Source organism: Manis pentadactyla, chromosome 1, assembly GCF_030020395.1.
Source record: "Manis pentadactyla isolate mManPen7 chromosome 1, mManPen7.hap1, whole genome shotgun sequence".
Lineage (NCBI taxonomy): Eukaryota > Metazoa > Chordata > Mammalia > Pholidota > Manidae > Manis > Manis pentadactyla.
Window position 1 is genome coordinate 95,279,104 of NC_080019.1, and position 22,407 is coordinate 95,301,510.

Below are 22,407 nucleotides of genomic sequence, written 5' to 3' on the forward strand. Positions count from 1 at the left end.
CTCTGTATCTCTGTATTCACGTGCTTATCTTCTCTCTGTACCTGTCCCTTCTCCTTATAAGGACACCTGTCATATTGGATTAGAGCCCAGCCCACTCCAGTATGACCTCATCTTAAGGAGTTACATCTGCAATGATCCCTTTTGCAAATTAGGTCACATTCTAAGGTACTGGGAGTTAATATATCTTTTGGGGGTATCTGATTCAACCCATTAGGAACAGACAAAAAGGATTTCCATTTGTTAATTTACATTTTTCTGAACTATTTATAAATATTTTCAAAGAATATGCTGGAGTTATTGTAGCTGGTCTCATTCTCATACCCAATATCTGTTCCCTTTTTCACATGCCTGTGTGTGCTATAAAGTCAAATAACCAGCTGTCCTTGCTGCTAGTGGTTCTGTGACACATAAACAGAGATAGACTGATCCTTTTTTCCCTCTTCCCTTTTTACTTTGACAGAAACTGGGATGTTTAAGATTACACAACAATTTCATGAGCATAAGAGAACAAGCCCACTTATTTAAGCAAACAAACAAAAACAAAAGAACAGCAAACATATTGGCCCTGGCATCGTAAGATGACTCTGGCAACCCCGAACTCCAGGACTTCTTGTTACATGTGAAGTAAATAAAACACTATTTGTGTAAATCACTGTTCTTTTCTATTACCTGGAGATTGACTCATGTGCAAATGATACATGTATTGCCGGTGAATCTTGTAATTTTCAAAAACACATTACAGGGAAAGTTGACACCTCAAGCAAAGGATATCAGCAGATAAAATGTATTTTGCTCAGGATTTTTGAAATACATTTCAGATAAAGAGATGCATTTCCTTATGATGAGTAGTTTCTAGGAAACAAATTAGATGTCAGTATCTTAAAAAATCCACAAAATAAAACAAAGCTCACAACTACCAACATCATAGTTTTAATTATTTTTTGTTAGTTTCTAAGTAGCCACCAGAAGGCAGTGATTGAATAAAATTCAATGATAAACATCTAATAGATGTTACATGCTAATGAATAGTATTTTTTTAATTAAATGGTAAACTTTAAGATGTGAAGTACAATTGAATAGTTTTTGTTGTATTTTAGATTTGTCTGACAGAGTAAATATCAAAGTGTCATACGGAGTTAGTGTTTCTTAAATTACATATGCACAGAATCCCTTTTTAAGTATTTATTTTCAGTTAGTAATTTCTTAGTGCTTTATTTTAATAAAGTACAAATGTATATGATGATTTATCAATTTTTGAAGTTTCCCTTGATTCATATGAGTTTTATCACAGATAAAATATAACTAGTATTGATTTTGTAAACCCTAAATTTTAGGTCACAATTATAATAACCTTAAATTTTATTACACTAGATGTCAATATTGTATAAATTCTGTCTGTACAATATGCTCATGTACCCCTGGACATTATTTAACTTTACAGAAAGTTAACAATAAATTTTAGGTTACAGTAACAATAACCTTTAATTTTATTACAACAGATTTCAATATTGTATGAATTCTGGCTGTAGAATATACTCATGTACCTATAGACATTATTTAACTTAACAGAAAGTTGGCAATAGTATCTATAATGTTATCAGTCTTCATTGCCACTATTTCTTAATGGCACTTTCAGTGACTTAGAAGCTGACGAAATCCCTGAGAGTAATCACAAATTCATCTGTAGTTTTTCAAGTGCTGATGGAAATATATATAACCTAAGTGAATTTTTTTGATTTGCTATGTCACATATGACATAAATTATTTTCCTTTGCTTATAAAATTACATACATAGCTTTACAACAAAGGTACTTAAAAAGGAAAACAAAAAGGACATTTTCTAATCTTGAATCTTTTAGTGTGTTTTTAAAATATTTAAATCACCATCTTTTAGCTATTAATCATCTTGCTATTAATAATTCAATAATACCCAAACAATTAATTGTTTCTGTGTGGCTGATATAATCAATTGTTTCCTTCCTATTTTGTGTTAAGCATATATTGTTCTGGGTGGATATGTCTTACGAGGATGAAGTATAAAGGGATGCGTTCTCCTTGTTGAATGCTGAAGGGCATCACAAAGTGTATATGATGTGGCATATGCCACCTGGCCGTGCTGTCTTGGAGCATTTTGAGAAGTCTTATGTAGCCAAATCTTTAAGCACACCTGCCAAGTATAGAATCACATGACAGAGTGACATTGAAATTCTCCCCCTAAAAGAACGAACACACACACACACACTCTTAGGATAACAGATAACCAAACCAAATTCCTTACATAACATTTTAAAATAAAAGAACATCAATTATACACACACACATACACCACAAATTTTCAATAAATAAATAAATAGGGATCTATCTTGCTCTTGTTTAGATTTCTCTACTTTTGTCTAAAGAAATGACCAGTGGAAACAGAAGTACATGCCACACTTGATACCAAATTGGGACCCAAATAATGGATATACAAAGTTTATTTTATCCCCTTCCAAATTTGGAAGTGTCATTATTTATAGTCTCAGTATTTACCAAATTGTCTCATTTTTTCTGATAGTAAATTGGGAATAAAAATATTCAGGTAACAACCATGTGGAAATTTTTTTCTGAAATGAGTGTTCTCTTTTTTCTTTAACTGAAATCCAAATACAGGGTTTAGGCCATAAGAAAGCATAGTGATCAATCAATTTTGACCTTTTCTTATTTTTCTATCACCTTTTTTGAACCAAAATGAACAATTAAATAAAACACCAAATTACTCTGAACAAGGCAGTGGCAGCAAGACAAATTCCAGATGAAACCGTTTTTTCAGGACCTATGTATATATGAGTGTCATTATGAAGACTGTTCCAGGGCCCAGCCAGGGCTTAGCTACCAGGACAATGTAGGGATGTGCAAGCTGAAAAAAGGTGGGAGCTGACTTGGGTTTTTATATGAACACAGGGTAAAATAAAGCAAAGGTATCATTTGCAAATATTCTTTGTTTAATTATGGGAATTTTTTTTAAATCCACAATTTTAAAAGATGCATAATCTTAGAATAAAGAGTTCTAAAATGTTTCTGTCCATATAATAATTAATTACAAAAGGTCTTAAGGTTTAACATATAAATCGTACATGCTTTATTTATATAGCCATTGTATAGTTTTAGATAGAACAAAAACAAATATCATTTAATTAAGTATGTTGATTTTATTGTCTCAAGTATGTCTGCTTTGGCTTAGAGTAAGGACATTCTTAATATACTACATCTGCTATAATAATATTTTTCTGCTCATGCTTAAAGGAGCTTTTACTGATCAATATTGAATTAATATAACAAAAGGATTGAATAACAAAGCCATATACAGATCTTAATGTTAATTATTTGTATTATCATTAAGTCCACATAAAATTAGCTGTTTCTGGAGAGTTCCATTCCATAATTTATAAAATTGTGAAATGTCTTAAAATAAGAAAATACACTTATGCAGGTATGACTAATAATTGAGCACCAAGTATACATAATTTTCTTCATATGCCAGCTGCCAAAGACTCATATTTAGAAATATTCAGGGTTATTAAAGTATTTATTATATGAAATCACATTTAATAACTCAAGATATTTTCAGATGAATATAAATAAAATTCTTTGTTTGTAGTCTCCTTTTTTTATATAGATATTTATGAATAAACTTAAAATTCCATATCACTATAGTTAAGGGGGAGGGACCTGGATTCAAACAGTTTTAAAATCAGGCTTGATAAGTTAGATTTTGTACAACTTTCTTAACTTCTCTACATTCCAGTGACCTCATATCCATAAAATGAGAAAACAGTAACTCACTACTAATTTGAGTTATGTTTATTAAAGCATACAGTGAGTGCATCAGTAAGTGACTATATGGCACAGAATGTACACATAATAAATCTTTATTTTATCATAGTTATTTTGTACACTGTCTTTTACCTTAAGAACTAAAATATGATACTGAAAAAGCTACATCATGACTCACCAAGGTATTCCATTAGAATAAACTACTATGGTATATTTTTCTCTAAGTATTCAGTGGGTAAAATAATTTAATTTGAACTGGTCACAATTGATTTGCTTGCACTTCACAAGCTAGAACTTCTACATTTTGTTTCTTGCAGCATCTGTTATGTGCACACTCATGGAACCTCCATCAGTGGCCCACAAAGGGAATTAATTACAAAGACAAAAAAGAATAATCCTAGAAATGTTATGAATTCAGCCACAAAGACTATAAAAAAGTATATGTAGACACTACAGTTGTGTTGCATTTTTCAGAGTGACATTTAAAGCTTATTGTGTGATTTGGGGAGATTTAATATGCACTTAAAATATTTTTTGAAAAAATGGAAATGTATGCACATGTACATACAATCTTATTTTCTAAGTAAAAGATAAATCATGTGCACATCAATTAAATAAAATTTTCCTGGAAATTTGTATATTGAGCAAGTCAATCAGCAGCTGGATTAACCATTTAAGTCAATAACAGTCTAAACTGATATATCAGAAAAAGAGCACAGAAGGGAGTTTAGAAGGATAAACCAAGAGACTCTGAAAAAAAAATGTTGAAAGCGATCTTGAACATTATATGTAGGTCTGGATAAATAGACCAAGTTAGACAGAAAGCAATGGGAGAGGATCCTTGCTTCTAGAGACTTGAGATCAAAGCAAGGATTAGAATATTTGGAAGAATTCACTAGGAGGAGTAGAGGATTCTGGGATGATTATAGGAACCCAGCTTTCTTCCTACCACTGAGAATTCCAAGCTCTCTCCCTTGCCTAGTCCAAGGACCACTGAGATTTGAAGGCATATAGGTGCAAAGAAAGCTGTTTGTTCTGCAGTATAGTCAAGGTAGAGGAAACTGGTACTTTGCTTTCTCCTCCATGGCCTGGGTGAATTTGGGGACACCAGAGTGTTTCCTTAAGATCAGTAAGAAAATGAAGGAGACCATCCAAGGACTGTGAAAGTTTGAGGGGTTGCAAAATAAGGAGAATACACAATGTTCCATGGCCTTATGAGAGCAGGACAGAAAAATTTTCCTTGATCTTCTTAGAGTCCCTGACTGGGTCTGAAAATTAAACTGACAAAGAGATTAACAGGAGAAAAGCATACACTTTTTAATGAATTTTTACACGTACCTGGGAGCCCACACAAGAAAATGAAGACCTAAAGAAGTGACCAAAACAGAAAGCTGTTATACCCTTTAGACAAAGAAATAATAATTTGCAAATAATTGACAAAACAAAGGGGTTTGGGCTACGGGCATAAATAGTGAAGAAGTATATAGTTTTCTCAGCCTTAAATACCCTGCCTCTGGTGATAAGGGTGTCCTATCCTTCTGGTACAAAGAGAGTACTTTTCACATGAGAGATGCATCTCCTACTTTCAGGGGACAAGGAAGAGTCAGGGTGCCCTGGCATGGGCTGTTCCCTAAGCACATTTAATTCAGAATAATCAATATGCCAAATGATATATTTTGGAGTGACATATTCTGTTACTTTGCATAAATGTTGGCTAATATAAGAAAGTATTTACACTCTCTACTGAAGAATTGTCACCATACAGGGTAAGGAAAGAACCAAACCTGAGCCCCAGTGAGCCAACTCACTCAACAAAGAACAGCAACAGCATGTCTAAACAGGTCCTGTAGCTACAGAGAAGACCTGTTACAAGTTCAGCATATTATAGCAGGAAGGAAAGGATGATTAAAAGCAAAACCAAACAAAAATATCATGTAAGGTCATTCTGAAGGTTGAACAGACAAAAACCTCTATTAATTTTTAAATATGACGTCTATGTAGTAAAAGAAGATGATGATCATCCCTGTCATCCCAAATTAGTGGCTTGACAATAGAAAAAATATTGCCAAGAGCAGAGGAAAAATATAAAGGGATACAACATAAGAAAATAAAAAAAACATGAAAAGGATATCCAGCACACTTAATGTGAAAATAATATTTAAGTAGAAAGAGAAAAGAACAGATAGATAATGATAGATAATAATTAAACAAATAAAGGAAGGGAATCTACCGGAGGTTTAGGAAGGATCCTCTCTGGATATGAATGCACCTATCAGGTACTAAGGAGGATTAATGAAAAATATGTACCTAGTTATAATGTAACAAATTTTTGAATTTTGTAGATGAGGCTAAAATTCAAGTTACTTGAACATACTAAAATGTTATGCTCTTGTTAATAATAAAGTGTTACATACACAAGAAAAAGGACTGGCATCGAATTTCTAATCTGTAATATATGAAACTTGAAGAGGCCAGTATTACATATGCCTAGAGAAAATCATGTTTATATAATCCTATGTCCACTGATTATGGTCAACATCTCTCAGGCAGTTGATTGATAATGGACAATAATATGTTATATTCTATCTGAGTGAGATGATTGAGGAAATACTTAAACCAAATAAGAAATAATTCAAAAGAAAAAAAGCCATGCTTAAAGAACAGTTGAAACAGAAGCAACACACTAAACCATAAGAAAACTTTTAAATATAGTCAAGAATTAAAATTTTTAACTCAGACAGAAATGGTGGCATTCTAAAGGTCCCATAGTAGGGGCAGAGCAGGGGAGACAGGATAAGTGTAAGCGGTTTTTTTTCTGTATCATTAATCTACAATTACATGAGGAACGTTATGTTTACTACACGCCCCACATCACCAAGTCCCCTACCACAAACCCCATTGCAGTCACTGTAAATCAGCTTAGTAAGGTGCTATAGTATCACTACTTGTCTTCTGTGTGTTGTACAGCCCTCCCCACGGCATCTACTCCTACATTATGTCTGCTAATAGTAATGACCCACCTTTTTTTCCCCTTATCCCTCCCTTCCCACCCATCCTCCCCAGTCCCTTTCCCTTTGGTAACTGTTAGTCCATTCTTGGGTTCTGTGAGTCTGCTGCTGTTTTGTTCCTTAATTTTTTTTCTTTGCTCTTATACTCCACAAAGAGTGAAATAATCTGACACTTGTCTTTCTCTACCTGGCTTATTTCACCAAGCATAATACCCTCTAACTCCATCCATGTTGTTGCAAATGGTAGGATTTGTTTTCTTCTTATGGCGGAATAATATTCCATTGTGTATATGTACCACATCTTCTTTATCCATTCATTTACTGTTGGACACTTAGGTTGCTTCCATTTCTTGGCTATTGTAAATAGTGCTGCAATAAACATAGGGGTTTATATGTCTTTTTCAAACTGGTCTGCTGCATTATTAGGGTAAATTCCTAGGAGTGGAATTCCTGGGTCAAATGATATTTCTATTTTGAGCTCTTTGAGGAACCTCCATACTGCTTTCCACAATGGTTGAACTAATTTATATTCCCACCAGCATTCCCTTTCTCCACAACCTCACCAACATTTGTTGTTGTTTGGCTTTTGGATGGTGGCGATCCTTACTGGTGTGAGGTGATATCTCACTGTGGTTTTAATTGCATTTCTCTGATGACTAGCGATGTGGAATATCTTTTTCATGTGTCTGTTGGCCATCTGAATTTCTTCTTTGGAGAAGTTTCAGCTCAGCTCCTCTGCCCATTTTTTAATTGGATTGTTCGCTTTTTGTTTGTTGAGGGGCGTGAGTGCTTTATATATTTTGGATGTCAACCCTTTATCAGATCTGTCATTTATGAATATATTCTCCCATACTGTAGGATGCCTTTTTGTTCTGTTGGTGGTATCCTTTGCTGTACAGAAGCTTTTCAGTTTGATATAGTCCCACTTGTTCATTTTTGCTTCTGTTTCCCTTGCCCAGGGAAATATGTTCATGAAGAAGTTGCTCATGTTTATGTCCAAGAGATTTGCCTATGTTTCTTTCTAAGAGTTTTATGGTTTAATGACTTACATTCAGGTCTTTGATCCATTTCGAATTTACTTTTGTGTGTGGGGTTAGACAGTGATACAGTTTCATTCTCTTACATGTAGCTGTCTAGTTTTGCCAATACCAGCTGTTGAAGAGGCTGTCATTTCTGCATTGTATGTGCATGGTAACCTTTTTTTATGTCTCATCTTAGTGGGATGGGTCACAGACCATATCGGTGGGGAATCAGTTGCTGTCACAGGGAAATACTTCCTTTTCAAACAAGAGTAGAAAAATATTACCAGGTAAGGCAATAAAATGAAAATTATAGTTAGAATATCCAAATATGTGTGGAAAACATGAAATGAATAGCAACTTGATTAAAAAATGTAAAAGGAAAGGGAATAAAGGAAATAAGCAGTGAACATAAAATAAGATGGAAGAAGCATGACAACTATATGCAACCTTTGCCCTGTGTGTGATAGAGTTATGATTTCTGTGAAAAGACAGAGTTTCAGAGTATCTGTTGAAACACAGGTCATAAGAAACAAGCTTAAAACCAGTAATGGAGAGAGGTAGAAAATGAAGAGGTTGTCAAAGAGGTACCTGGGGACAAAAAGAAACATAACCAGGTTTGTTAGCATCATGTATAAACATGCTGTAGTTTAAGGTTAAAGGCATGAAACAGAGTAAAGTATATTCTGTGATGAAGAAAGGCATAATTTAAAAAGAAGATGAAACAAAAGTACGTTTGTGTAAATCTAATAGCAGCTAAATTCACAAAGCAGAAATCATTAAAAATGCAAGGAAAACTTCATCAAAAAGAAGAGAGAGAGAAAATCTTAAAGGAACCTCCACTAGATGAGAGGGAAGTAGGCAGAGGATATGGAGATTCCTTTAGGAACCAGCAGCTAATGTTTTGAGTCCCAGAGGCTCCATTATGAATAGGGAGGAAGCAGTCAAGATTATCTAGCAGTTCAGATAATCAGTATGAAATCCCTGCATAAAACCACTATAGTGATGCTGGAAATAAAAAGCCAAGGTCCTCAATACCCAGTTGCACAGCATGTCAGGAGCATACATGCCCTGGTAGGCAATGTAGGAAGTTATGCTATCTCTGAAGACTCTGTATCCTTTCTACATATTAAAAAACCCTGTATCTTTCTAAAAGGAAAGTATGCAGAGGGATGGATTATGGTATATACCTATCATAGTGAAACAAAATGGAATCACTCAGATATGATATTTCTTCTCGTAGTGCTAAGCAGAACTTTAAATTGCACATTATAGTTCTAACTTACCTCCATCTGTACTAAAAGTATACTGTGCTCCTTACTAAACAAACTGGAAGATAAAAATCAACATACAAATTTGCAGATGCATGTAGTGAAAGGCATATATCACAAGTAACAGAATATACATTCTTCTCAAGTACACATGGAACATCCTCTAGGATAGAACATACATTAGGCCATGGACCAAGTCTTAATAAGTTTTAGAAAGTTGAATTCATATCAAGCATCTTATCCATCTGTATTCATAAGAAACTAGATTATCAATTAAAAGAAGAAAATTGGAGAATTCACATATATGTGAAGATTAAACAACATGCTACTGAAAAACTAATGATTCCAAGAAGAAATCAAAAGAGAAATAAAAAAAATACCTTAAGGCAAATGAAAATAGCAATATAACATACCAAAACTATGGGATGCAGGAAAAGCAGTTCTAAGTGGTGTATTCATAGGGATAGCTTCCTACCTCAATAAAAAGTTCTCAAATAACTAATCTAACTTTATTTATCAAGGAACTAGAAAAAAGGAACAAATGAATCCCAAAGTTAGTAGAAGGAAGGAAATAATATTAGAGCAGAAATAAATAAAATAGAAACTAAAAAGACAGTAGAAAAGATTGAATGAAACTAAGAGCTGGTTCTTTGAAAAGATAAAATTGATAAACCTTTAGCTAGACTCACCAAGAGAAAAGGAGAGGACTCAGCTAAAATCAAATGTGTAAGAGGAAATGTTAAAACTAATATCACAGAAACACAATGATTCATAAGCTATTATGAATAACTATATGCCAACAAAATGGACAAGCTAGAAAAAATGTATAAATTCCTAGAAGCATAAAACCTGAACTATGAAGAAATAGAAAATCTGAATGGACAAATTCCTAATAAGGAGATTGACTCAATAATTAAAAACCTCCCAACAAACAAAATTTCAGGAGCAGATGGCTTCACTGGTAAATTCTGTGAAACATTTTAAAAAGAATGAATACCAATCCTATGCAAATTCTTCAAAAAGTATCAAAGAGATTGGGACTCATCCAAACACATTTTATAGGAGTATCAGTATTACCCCTATACCAAACTGGTCAAAGACACCACTGGAAAAGAAAATTATAGGCCAATATCCCTGATGAACATAGATGAAAAATCTGAACATAATATTAACATACCAAATTCAACAGTACATTAAAAGAATCATACAGTATGATCGAGTATGATTAATTTCAGCTACGCCAATGTGATATACCACATTAATAAAATGAAGGATAAAAATCATATGAGCATCTCAATAAATGCGGAAAAAGCACTGACAGATTTCAACATCCATGAACTGTCAACAAAGCAGGTATAGCGGGAACATACCTCAACAATAATAAAAACTATATATGACAAGCCCACAGCTAAAACCATACTCAGTTGTAAAAAGCTGAAAGCTTTTATTGTAATATCAGGAACATGACAAGGATGCTTTTTATTCTCAGGATTTATTTCAGCCACACTCAACACCTTTATTTAACATAGTATTGGTAGTCCTAGCCAGAGCAATTAGGCAAAAAAATTAAAGGAATCCAAATAAGAAAGAAAGAAGTAAAACTAACTATTTGCAACTGACATAATATTATATAAAACACCCTAAAGATTCCAACACAAAACTGTTAGAATAAACAAATTCAGTAAAGTGAAGGATGCAAAATCAATATACAAAAATTTGTTATATTTCTATTAATAATGAAATACAGGACAAATTAAGAAAACTGTCCCATTTACAAATGCACCAAAAAGAATAAAATACCTAGTAATAAATTTAACCAAGGAGGTGAAAGGCCTGTATCCTGAAAACTATAAGACATTGATGAAAGGAGTTGAAGATAACACAAATAAGTGAAAAGTATTCTGTGTTTATGGTTTGAAAGAATATTGTTAAAATGTCCATACCACCAAAAGCAGTCTACAGATTCAGTGCAGTCCCAATCCAAATTCTAGTATTTTTCACAGAAATAGAACCACCCTAAAATTTGTATGGAGCCACTGCAGACCTGAAATAGCCAAAGCTATCTTGAGAAGGAAGACATCACATTCCCTGACTTCAAACTTTATTGTCAAGCCCTAGTGATCAAAATAATATGGTGTTGGCATAAACAGACACAGAGATCAATGGAACAAAACAGCCCAGAAATAAACCCATACAGATATAGTCAACTAATTTACAATAAAGGAGGCAAGAATATACAATGGGGAAAGGACAGTGTCTTCAATAAATGATTCTGGGAAAACTGGACCATATGCAAAATAATGAAAATGGATCCCTATATTATATCATACACAAAAACCAACTCAAAATGGTCTAAAGACTTGAACATAAGACTTGAAATTGTAAATCACCTGGAAAAAACATAGGTGGTAAACTTAACATCAGACTTGGGGATGATTTCTTTTTTGACTTGACACAAAAAGGAAAGGAAACAAAAGCAAAAGTAAACAAGTAGGATTATATCAAACTAAAAAGCTACTGCATAGCAAAGGAAACTATCAATAAAATGAAAAGACAGCCTACTGAATAGGAGAAAATAATGCAAATCACATATCTGATAGGAGGTTGACATCCAAAAAATATCAAGAACTCATACAACTCAATACCAAAAATTAATCAATCCCAGTAAAAAAATGGATAGAAGATCTGAATAGACATTTTTCCAAAGAACATGCAGATGGGTAACATGTGAATGAAAAGGTGCTCCACATCACTAATCATCAGGGAAATGGAAATCAAAACCGCAATGAGATGTAATTTCATACCTGTTAGAATGGCTTGTATCAAAAAGATAGAAATAACAAATACTGGTGTAGATATGGATAAAAGAAAATCCTTATGTGTTGTTGGTAGGGCCTCATGTAAATTGGTGCAGCCACTGTGGAATACATTAAGAAGGTTTTACAAAAAATTAAAAATAGAACTACCATATGATCCAGCAATTCCACTTCTAGGTATTTATCCAAAGGAAACAAACACTCTAACTTGAAAAGGTACATACTCCCCTATGTCCATTACAGCATTATGTATAATAGCCAAGACACGGAAGCAACCTAAGTGTCCATCAGTAGCTGATTGGATAAAGAAATATGGTATATACATACAGTGGAATATTATTAAGCCACAGAAAAGGAAATCTTGCATTTGTGACAATATGGATGGACCTTGAGAGTATTATGCTAAGTGAAGTAAGTCAGAGAAAGATAAATACCACATGATCTCTCTTATATGTGGAATGTAGAAACAAAAAAACCTGAGCTCATAGCTACAGAGAACAGATTGGTGGCTGCCGAGGCAGGGGTGGGAAGTGGGTGAAATGGGTGAAGTTTGTCAAAGGTACAAGCTTCCACTTATAAAATAAGCCATGAAGATGTAATATATAGTATGGTAACCATAGTTAATAATACTCTATTGTATATTTGAGAGTTGCTAAGAGAGATCTTAAAAGCTCTCATCACAAGAAAAAAATTTGTAACTGTAACTGTGTAGTGATGGATGTTAACTAGACTTATTGTGATCATTTTGCATTATATGCAAATATCAAATTACACTGTACACCTGACACTAAAATAATGTTATGTAAATTCTATCTCAGTCAAAAAGAAAAAGCAGCAGCCTGCTTAACTGCCTCTAAAGAAAAAAGAGATAGATGCAGCAGGTTCTCTTTAGTCTCCTGCCCCTGGTTTGTACACAGGGACACTGTCATTCTAGCAGTCTTCCTCAGAGTTGATGCAGCAGGAACAGATGAGTTCTCAGTATCTACATAACCTGATCATTATGGTTTGCCAAGAAGATTCTGGTCACAGTAAAGTTTGAAATGTAAGATCACATTCTGGAAATTATTAGAACAGGAAGGCTAAGTCTGCCATAACAATCCTAGGGAATGCTTTACTTCTTAGCCCCTCTTCCAAGAGAGATTCCTTTTTCTAATTCAGTGTTCACTTTTTCCAGCCCACATCTCTAAGGTTTTCATTAGGCTTCCTTCATATTCACTTAATCACTCATGCCCTCATAGGGATCATATGCTTAATTATAATTTGCTAAATTATCTTAGAAATATTTTATACTAGAAACTCAATATTTTCATAGCCAATTTTACAGACCAAAGAACACTTATTAATTCAAAGGCACTTTTATTCTAATATGCTTTATATTCTCAATACCTAGATCAATGTTTGGAAGATAGCAGGTGCTCAATAAAAATTTGTGCACAATTAGGAATATTTATTCAAAAAAATCTGTCACTTGCTCTTTTGGTCCCATGCTCTTGGGTAAGGTAATTTCAAAGGTAACATTACTGATTCCTGAGAATATGAATTCTATGGAAATAAGAATTCTATGTGCTTTTTCAGAGCTTTAGCTCCAGTACTAACAGCAGTGTCCAGCATAGGTAGGACTTTCAGAAATGTTTGCTGAATCAGGTGGAAATACTTATATTCACAAATATAAGAAATATAGCAAAAATAGGAGTCATGCACCCAGCTCTCAGATGTGTACATACTTGCTCCAGTTTGTCAAAATAATTATAGTGCTGCTCCCTCTGCTCTTCCTTCTTCCCCAGACTTGCTCTTGAATGTATGTGTAGCATGTTTTCATATATTTAAAATAACTATATTTAATATTATAGTATTCCTGTATTTCAGTTATATTTATATATTGAAATGTTTTTTATTTTAGGAAAATTGAGATTTTTTATTTTAAGATAATAAGCATTTCATTTTAAGAGTGTAAGGATATGGCAATACTTAAAAGAATTTTTTTCCCTTTACCCATACCTCAAAATGACTTTGGTCTTCTTTAACAATTCAGAGAAACTCTGTAGCCCCAGTCCCCCTGCCTTTATTTATTTTACCTTCCTTTTTTGTCTGATCTTAGAATGTGAATCATAAAGGCACGAAAGAAAAGCTTCATGAGGGGAACTTGGAGAAGAAAGGGGAAACGACCACATTTATATTTTGATCTCATCACAGCATCAACCAGAGACTGATGAAACAGAGACCACATTTTAAAATTATCCTCACCATTCACTAACCAGTGTATGGATATTGTATACAAGATTTGCATTTATGTTTTTGTAATCAAATAATTGTCCTTTGTAGTTCTCCCTAGCCTTTGACACTATACTAGAAATTGAACAATATTGCTTGACAAGGATCCTTGCCTCAGAGAGCTTACTGTCCAGTGGAGAAAAAAAAATGAGACAAAAAAATCATTTGAAATACATATATTAAAATATAGGAAATCTGGGTTGCCATATGGCAGGAATGAAAGGCATTGAAAATTACGTGGTCTAACAGGGTCATGAAAGACTTCCCAGAGACAGTTGACTTTAAGCAGAGGTTAAGAAGGGGTGAGAATACACTCAGTATGGGGAGTTAAAGTCTAGAAAGAACCTGGTGTTTTCAGAGGGGAAAGCAATTCTGCATGACAAGTTACAAAGGGAAGAATGGCAAGCGGTATAGATAGACAGACATGATAGGGAATAGGAAGCTGTAGGAACATTTTTTGAAGTGGAAAAACATTGTCTTAGTTTAAGCTACTATGGCAAATATAAGGTACTAGGTGGCTCAGTCAACAAAATATTTATTTCTGACAGTTCTGGAGGCTGGAAAGTCCAGTATCAAGAGGCCAGCCATTTCAGTTCCTAGTGAGAACTCTCTTCCTGGTTTGTAAATGGTTGCCTTCCTACTGTATCTTCACGTGGTGTAGAGAGTGTGCTCTGATCTCTTCATCCCTTTATAAGGGCACAGTATTAAGGTTCTCTAGAGAAACAAAACTACTAGCATATATTTAAATAAAGATATTTTTTTTATAAGGAATTGGCCCGCACAGTTACTGAGGCTAAGAAGTCTTACTGTCTGCAAACTGGAGACGCAGGAGAACTGGATAATGTAATTTAGTTTTAAGTCAGAAGGCCTGAGAACTGGTAGTGTCATAGGCAGGGGAAAACCTATGTCTCAGCTCAAGCAACCAGGCAGGAAGGGCTGAATTCCTCCTTTCTCTGTTCTTTTATTCTATCCAAGCCATCAATGGATTGGAGGATACTCACGTGGCAGAGGGCAAACTCCCTACTGAGTCCACTGATTCAAATGCTAATTTCATCCAGAAATATCCCCACAGAAACATACAAAAATAAAACTTAGCCAAATTCAAACTGATACATAAAACTAACCATCACAAATGTATCCCTTGTCAACTTGGCACCTATATGCCCTTAAACCATACTTTATTTTCAAATAAAGACAGTAACAAAGCCTAACATGGTACAATTATTCTTTGTACAACCAAAAGTGCACTAACTCCTTCCCTCCCTCAAGGAGAGGAGTTGAAGTCCTTGAGTGATGTCTGTTCTTCTTGGTATCTTATAATTTGAGCAATCTGATACATAAAATCAGTATGTCCTATGTTACATGGTAATGGAATACAACAGGAAAAAAATATATATATATATACCTTACACATACATGTGCATATGTGTATTCATAACAAAATAAGGAGGAAATACTTATGAAAATAACAGTCTTTATTTATTTAACTGGTCATGTGGTGGTAGCTAGTGTTTATAACTACTTCATTCCACTGTCCATTCTGTATTCCCTTTGCCTTTAGTAAGCATCTCAGCGGGCCTATGCTTTTACCTGATAGGGTGACTCATACCTTCATTCCTAAAAGTTCTGGGCCACTATTAATTCTGCCTACATTGGAGAACTGTAGTTTGCTACCATCTTTAATCACAGGGCATGGTAATACTAAGAGACACTCTTAGGGATCTCCTGTATTCCAGACATGTTCTTCCCAACTTCCATTGTGGAGAAGCAGTCCAATTTCCTCTTGTTAGTAAGGATCAGTCACCCAAGCCAGCACAGTAACTCACTACATGTTCTGTTGATTCAGAGGCATGAGGGATCCAAAGTGGCTGGTGGCAGTCTTAAATTCCAGTTCAATGAAATTGTTGTTTCTTTTGGTAGGAGCATAATTCCTCTTGGAACTAAGACCTTTGGGCTAGCAGAGCATAAAGTCATGGGAACAGGAAGCAAAAATTTTGTTAGTGGATAACTGTGGGTAATAATGAATGGTACCATTCCCATTTCAACCCCTTGATTGCTGGGCCATAAATCCTGGCTATCAGAGAAGCAGCAACATATCTTGGACACTGATTCAAGGTATGTAAAACTTTCTGGATAATCTTGCCCCAGCCATACAGGGCATTGCCACATGGCTGGCATTGTAGCAGTTTTCAAGAGGCTATTCTACCCTTCTGTCAAGCCAGCTGTTTCAGGATGGTGGGGAACATGGTAAGACCAGTGAACTCCATAAGCACTGGCACACTGCCACACTTCTTTTGCTATGGAATGAGTTCCTTGATCAGAAGCAATGCTGCATGGGTGTCCACGGCTGGTAGTTCTAGCAGAAGCATTGTGTGCATGGAAGGCAAATCTGTACCAAAAAAAGAATTGTCCATCCTAGATAGAACAAAACACTGCCCATTTGACGATGGAAGTAGTCTAGTGTAAACAACTTGCCACCACATAGCTGGCTGATCAATGGCTCAGCTGGAGCCAGGTCGGCCCTGGTGAATGGAAGTGCATGTCACTGAGCCTCTACATAGGGCTCCATCCCTGCCATCACAGCCACATTTTCATGAGCCCATTTGACAACTGCAGGGGTTGCTGGGGAGAGAAGCTGACTGGTATACACATAATGGATGATCTTGTTCATTATTAAAATCTTCCTCTACTGAAGTTATCCTTTTTGTGAGAATTCACATGGGATACAAATTTTTCTTTTTTCTTTTTTTGCCTATTCAGAGAGGTCTATCAACATATCTTTTCCCCAATTTTGTAACCAAGTTTCCACCATGGTCCTCCCAAGTTCATGACCAATCTAGCCAAACCATTAGCCATAGCCAAAGAATCTCTATAACCACATATCTGGCCATTTTTCCTCCCAAGCAAACTGAACAACCAGGTTTAGTATCTTCAGTTCTTCCTACAGGGAGGTTTTCTCTTCACCACTGTTCTTCAAGGTTGTTCCAGAAAGAGGATGTGGCACTACAGCTTTCCACTTTGGGATGTTGCCTTCATATCATCCAGAACCATCTGTAAACCAGACCTGAGTCTTCTCTTCCTTTGTCAACTGATGAGTTGCAGGGAACTCCCCTGTGAGGCTACAGGTGCAAGCTGACAGAAAGAAGGCAGTATAGCAGGAGTAGGGACCAGAGGCATTTGGTCCTCTTCATGTAATTTACTGTGTCTTCAGGGCCTGATCAAGCACATACGACTTCATTTGATAATGGAGTGTTACTCTGCATGCCCAACTTTATGTCTTGGTGGAAAAGATAACAACTGTTTACAGCTCAAATCTCATGGTAACTTGGTGGCCCATGGTCAAGCATTCAGTCTCTACTAAGGCCCAGTAGCAGGTCAGTAACTTTCTTAAAAGGAGAGTAATCATCTGCAGAGGATGGCAGGGCTTTGTTCTAAAAGCCTAAGATCTAGAGAAAAGAAAAAATAAACAAAACAAACAAACAAACAAAACAAAAGCCTAAGATCTTTCACTGTGATTCACCTCCAGGTGCCTACCAAAGTCTCCAGAGAATATCCCCATCCGTGACTGACACTTCAAACATCATTGGATCTGTCAATCATACAATCTAGATCATATGAGCAGGGCAGTTTGCACAGCTTACATCTATTGAAAAGCCTTTTCTTATTTGGTTCCTCATTCAAAACTAACAGCTTCTTGGATCATTCAGTAAATAGGTTGAAGAACACACCCAAATGAAAAATATTTTGTCTCCAAAATCCAAAGGGGCGCATGAGGCATTGCACCTCTATTTTAATTGCAGGGGGAGCCAGATGCAGCAACTTAGCTTTCACCTTAGAGGGGAGATCTTGACATACCCCCCACACCAACAGACCCTTGAAATTTCACTGAAGTAGTAGACATATCCTAATCTAAAACCTAAATTTTAGTCAGCTTTCTTTCCAACCTTCTGTCATGCAAATATCTAACCAATAAGTCTAGAGTACTTCCTATTTCCTGCTCATTAGGTCCAATCACCATAATGTCATCGATGTAATGGACCAGTGTGATAGCTTGTGGAAGGGAAAGGTGATCAGGTCCCTGTAAACTAAATTATACTGTCAACCTAGGGAGCTGTTATACCCTTAAGGTAGGACAGTAAAGGTATATTGCTGGTCTTACCAGTCCAAAGCAAATTGCTTCTGGTGGGTCTTAAGAACAGGGATGGGAGAAAAAGACCTTTGTCAGATCAATAGCTGCACACCAAGGAATGTGTTTATTTGCTGAAGCAATGAAATCACATCTGGCACAACAGCCACAATTGGAATCATAACATAGTTAAGATTAAGCTAATACTCTATCATTCTCCAGGAGTCATCCATATTCTACACAAGTCGAATAGGCAAACTGAATGGACATGCAGCAGGAATCACCACCCCTGCATCCTTCAAGTCCTTGGTGGGGGAAATAATATCTTCAATGCTTCCAGGAAAGTGGCCTTGCATTAATTATTTTCCTAGGCAGAGGCAGTTCTAGTAGCTACTACCTTGACTTTTCCACCATAATAGCTCTCACACCACAGTCAGGGAAACAGGGAAACAATGTAGGGATTCTGTGAGGTGCTCTATATATGTCTTCTAATCATGCATCTGGAACTGGGGAAATTACAGGGTGGGTTCAGGGACCCAGCGGGCTCACTGTGAGACCAGGCATGAACTGAAATTCCATGGATCGCCCAACTTCTGTAAATCCTTACTCTGAATGGTGGACTATAGTGATGTTTGAGGCCTTCTTAAATTAGTGTCATTTCAGAGCCATTGTCCAGACCTGAAGTTCTGGGTATTTCCTTTTCCTAATATAAAATTATCCTGACTAAAGGCCGTAGGTCCCTTTGGGGAAGCCTAGAAGGAAGATTAGCATTGCATATTTTTGGTAGTGTACTGGGTCCTTCCTCAAGGCCTTCCCTTCATTAAAGGAATTCTACATCTGTAAATGGTTCATGTCTGGGAATTGATTGAGGAGCTGTGACTGTTTTATGATTCAGGTTGTTTATTTTGTTCATTTGACCTAGAACTTTTATGCTTCTACAGATAAAGAATCTAGTAGGCTTCCTGTTCCTGTCTCACTCCAGGAATACTATGACCAGTTTGCTAATGTCATAGAGCTATACAAACCATACTATTCTGACTGCTGCTTTGACTCTGCCATCGATTATAGCAACCTGGCCCACCTTGCTTTTGGTGGCTGAATGATGCCATTTGGCTCCTGCCCCTCCAGATTCAATTTACTCCTAAAGTATTTAGGTTTCTCAACTGAGTGGCTTCAGTTCCTAATGTAAGATCTGGCCTGTCAAAAATAGCAATCAGAGAGCACTTGAAGTATACTGGGCCTCCACTCACAAATTTCACACAGTATTCATAAATTATGTCTTGTGGAACTTCTCAATGTGGGTAAGTAGGTCTTAAATAATAAGGCCACTTTAACAATCCATTATCCCTAAGACTTTGAATTCCTTCCTCTGCATTAAACCAAGGCTTGCTGGGTGTTTTCAGTTGGCTCATGGTGGGCCATCTTTTGGTCCAGATTTCAGCCAACCAGCCAAGGAAACTGAGGTCTGCAATGTTAAATTTAGGATTTCTACCTAGTGAGTCCATATACTTAGTGAGTTCAGCCTGATCCTACTTTATGTTCCTTCCACCATTATCCCACAGCCTTTGCATCCATTCCCACACATGTCCACCAGATTTCTGTCTGTATAAATCAGAAAAGTAATTCCTTTAGAGTGTAGCATACCTCCTCCTAGGTGACACTTTGTAGCTCACTTTTAGGGGCCTGCTGCAACTTGAGTCTAGTCATAGGCCTAAAAATGAAAAGGAGTAGGAGGGGAGGGTTCTGAGGACAAGCAACATTGTCTTGCCTGGTCCCTGCCTTAGGGAAAGCCCCCTGTTTCCTTATCCTCTAGGACAGGTGGGAAGGCCAAGCCCACAGTGGGGTAGCAATCAATGTCACTATGGTAGGATGCTTCTGCCACTGGGGGTTGAGTTGGGAAGGCCATGTCTGTCCGTTGGAGGTAGGACAGCTAATTCCCCTGGGGAGACCTCTTCCACAAAGATGGCTCATTAGAATTCAGGGGCTCTATGACCTTCTCTTCACTGGAGCTTTTCCACACATCCCCGTTCTACTTATAAGACCTTTTCTTTCTTAATTGATGCCCTCACTTTATCAGTAGACACACTTTAAGGAATAGGAGATCACCTTATGCCTCAGGATGAAGCTCTATCTTCAATTTTCAGTACCTTCAGCCCTGTTGCTACAGGAGATAAAGGCATACATAGAAGCTCTGATATCATTTATGCTAAACTTGAGCTAAGAATTTGAATCCCGGAGCCAATCCTTTCCTCTTACCACTTAGTTCAGGACATTAAGGGCTATCAAACAAAGTCACTGGATTCATTAGTTTTCAAAAAAATGTTCAATAGAATTGGCTAGCTCCTTGTTTCTTTTCAGTGGTTGATTAGGAGTACTTAATATAGATAATTTATTTATTTCTAGAAATAGTTTATACCATGGACTATCAGTACTCTTCTTACTGCTAGAAATAGTCATTAGAATCTTTAAACGTAATCAGGTTAGAAAGCCAATTCCAGAAACCTCAGAACTAATTCAGAAAACTCATCCTTAAAGTCTGTTCTTCTAAATCCACTCCAGTACCAAAATCTGTATTAGTCAGGGTTCTCTCTATATTTATATATATATAGATAGATAAGTGTATGCATATAGATAGAGAGATATGTTTATAAAGGGATTTATTGTAAGGAATTGGCTCACCTAATTCTGGAGGCTGAGAAGATGATTTGCTCTCTGCAAGCTGAAGACTCAGGAAGCAGTGGTGTCAGTACAGGTACAGAGGCCTCAGAACCAGGAGAGCCAGGGATGTAGAGTCTGTTCTGGTCGTGAAGACCTCAGAACCAGGAATGCTAAGAGAAGAAGATTGTATCCCTTTTCAAGAATTGGGCAGGAAGGACTAAATTTTTTTCTTCCTCTTCCTCTTTTGTTCTATTCAGGCCCTCAAAGGATTGGAGAATGCTCACTCACATTGGTGAGGGGAATGCTAATGCACTCAGAAATACCCTCACAGACACACCCCAAAATAGTGTTTAACCAAAAATCTGGCACCTAAGATTCATTATAACTGACTCATAAAAGTAACCACCATAGGCACCAATCCCATCACGGGGGCACCCACGCCACAAACCCATCCAAACCTAGTTAATTCCCAAAAGGCCTCACCTCCAAATATCATCATATTAGGGATTAGATTTTCACCATAACGACTGGTGGCAGGTAAGCCCAGATATGCGTCAATAGCAAATGTCGTCAGATGGACCTGTTAGGAAGTCCATTTGTGCTCCAGGTCTGAGCAGAACAACTTGGAGGAAAGCATTTGCTTAGGGTGGTGATAGTGAAGATGAACATACATATATTCAACAAGTGTAGGAGGTAGAATTGACAGTTCTTGGCAATTAACCAGGTTTGGGGAAAGATGAAATTAAATAAAACTCACATGTATGGTGAAGGAATATTGCAAGGTATCATGAATAATATATTTGAGATTATTAAACTTCACCTTTTTCCCCAAGCCTCTTCCTTACAAGTTGTGAGAACCCATGAGTGGGTGGGGTATTTATGCTGAATGTTCCAGCTATACCCCAAAGATCTTGATTCTTGTATTTTCTGAAATTTAATGGTATTTTACCTGTATATGTTAACATACTAGACAAAATTTTGAGATAACAAGCAGCCAAAAAAGTGCCTCAGTTTTCTCCCAGAAGAAATCATTCATCAAGAAATAGCAGATCAAAGGGAAACACACACTGAGACAGAAAAGTGTAATAAAAGTATTCATAGCTTACCAAATCTAATTATTTTTTAACAGTTCTCCCACAGAGAAAAACATAGTCAACAGAGATCACCTATATGGGCAAAAGAAGTCTTTTCAAAAAAAAAAAATACATTAAAATTGAGCACCTACCTGTGTCAGAAACTGTGTTAAATCAACATTGTCACATTTTATCTCCATAAGACCCCATTAGGTGCTTTTATTTTAAAGATTTAAAAAAACCAAGGTTTGTAGAGTTAATGTAAATCGTCCAAGTTCAAAGGATAGAATTCAAATATAAGTTTGCCTTTTTACATTAAATATCGCCTGACAGTAAGACTTTCAGGACTATT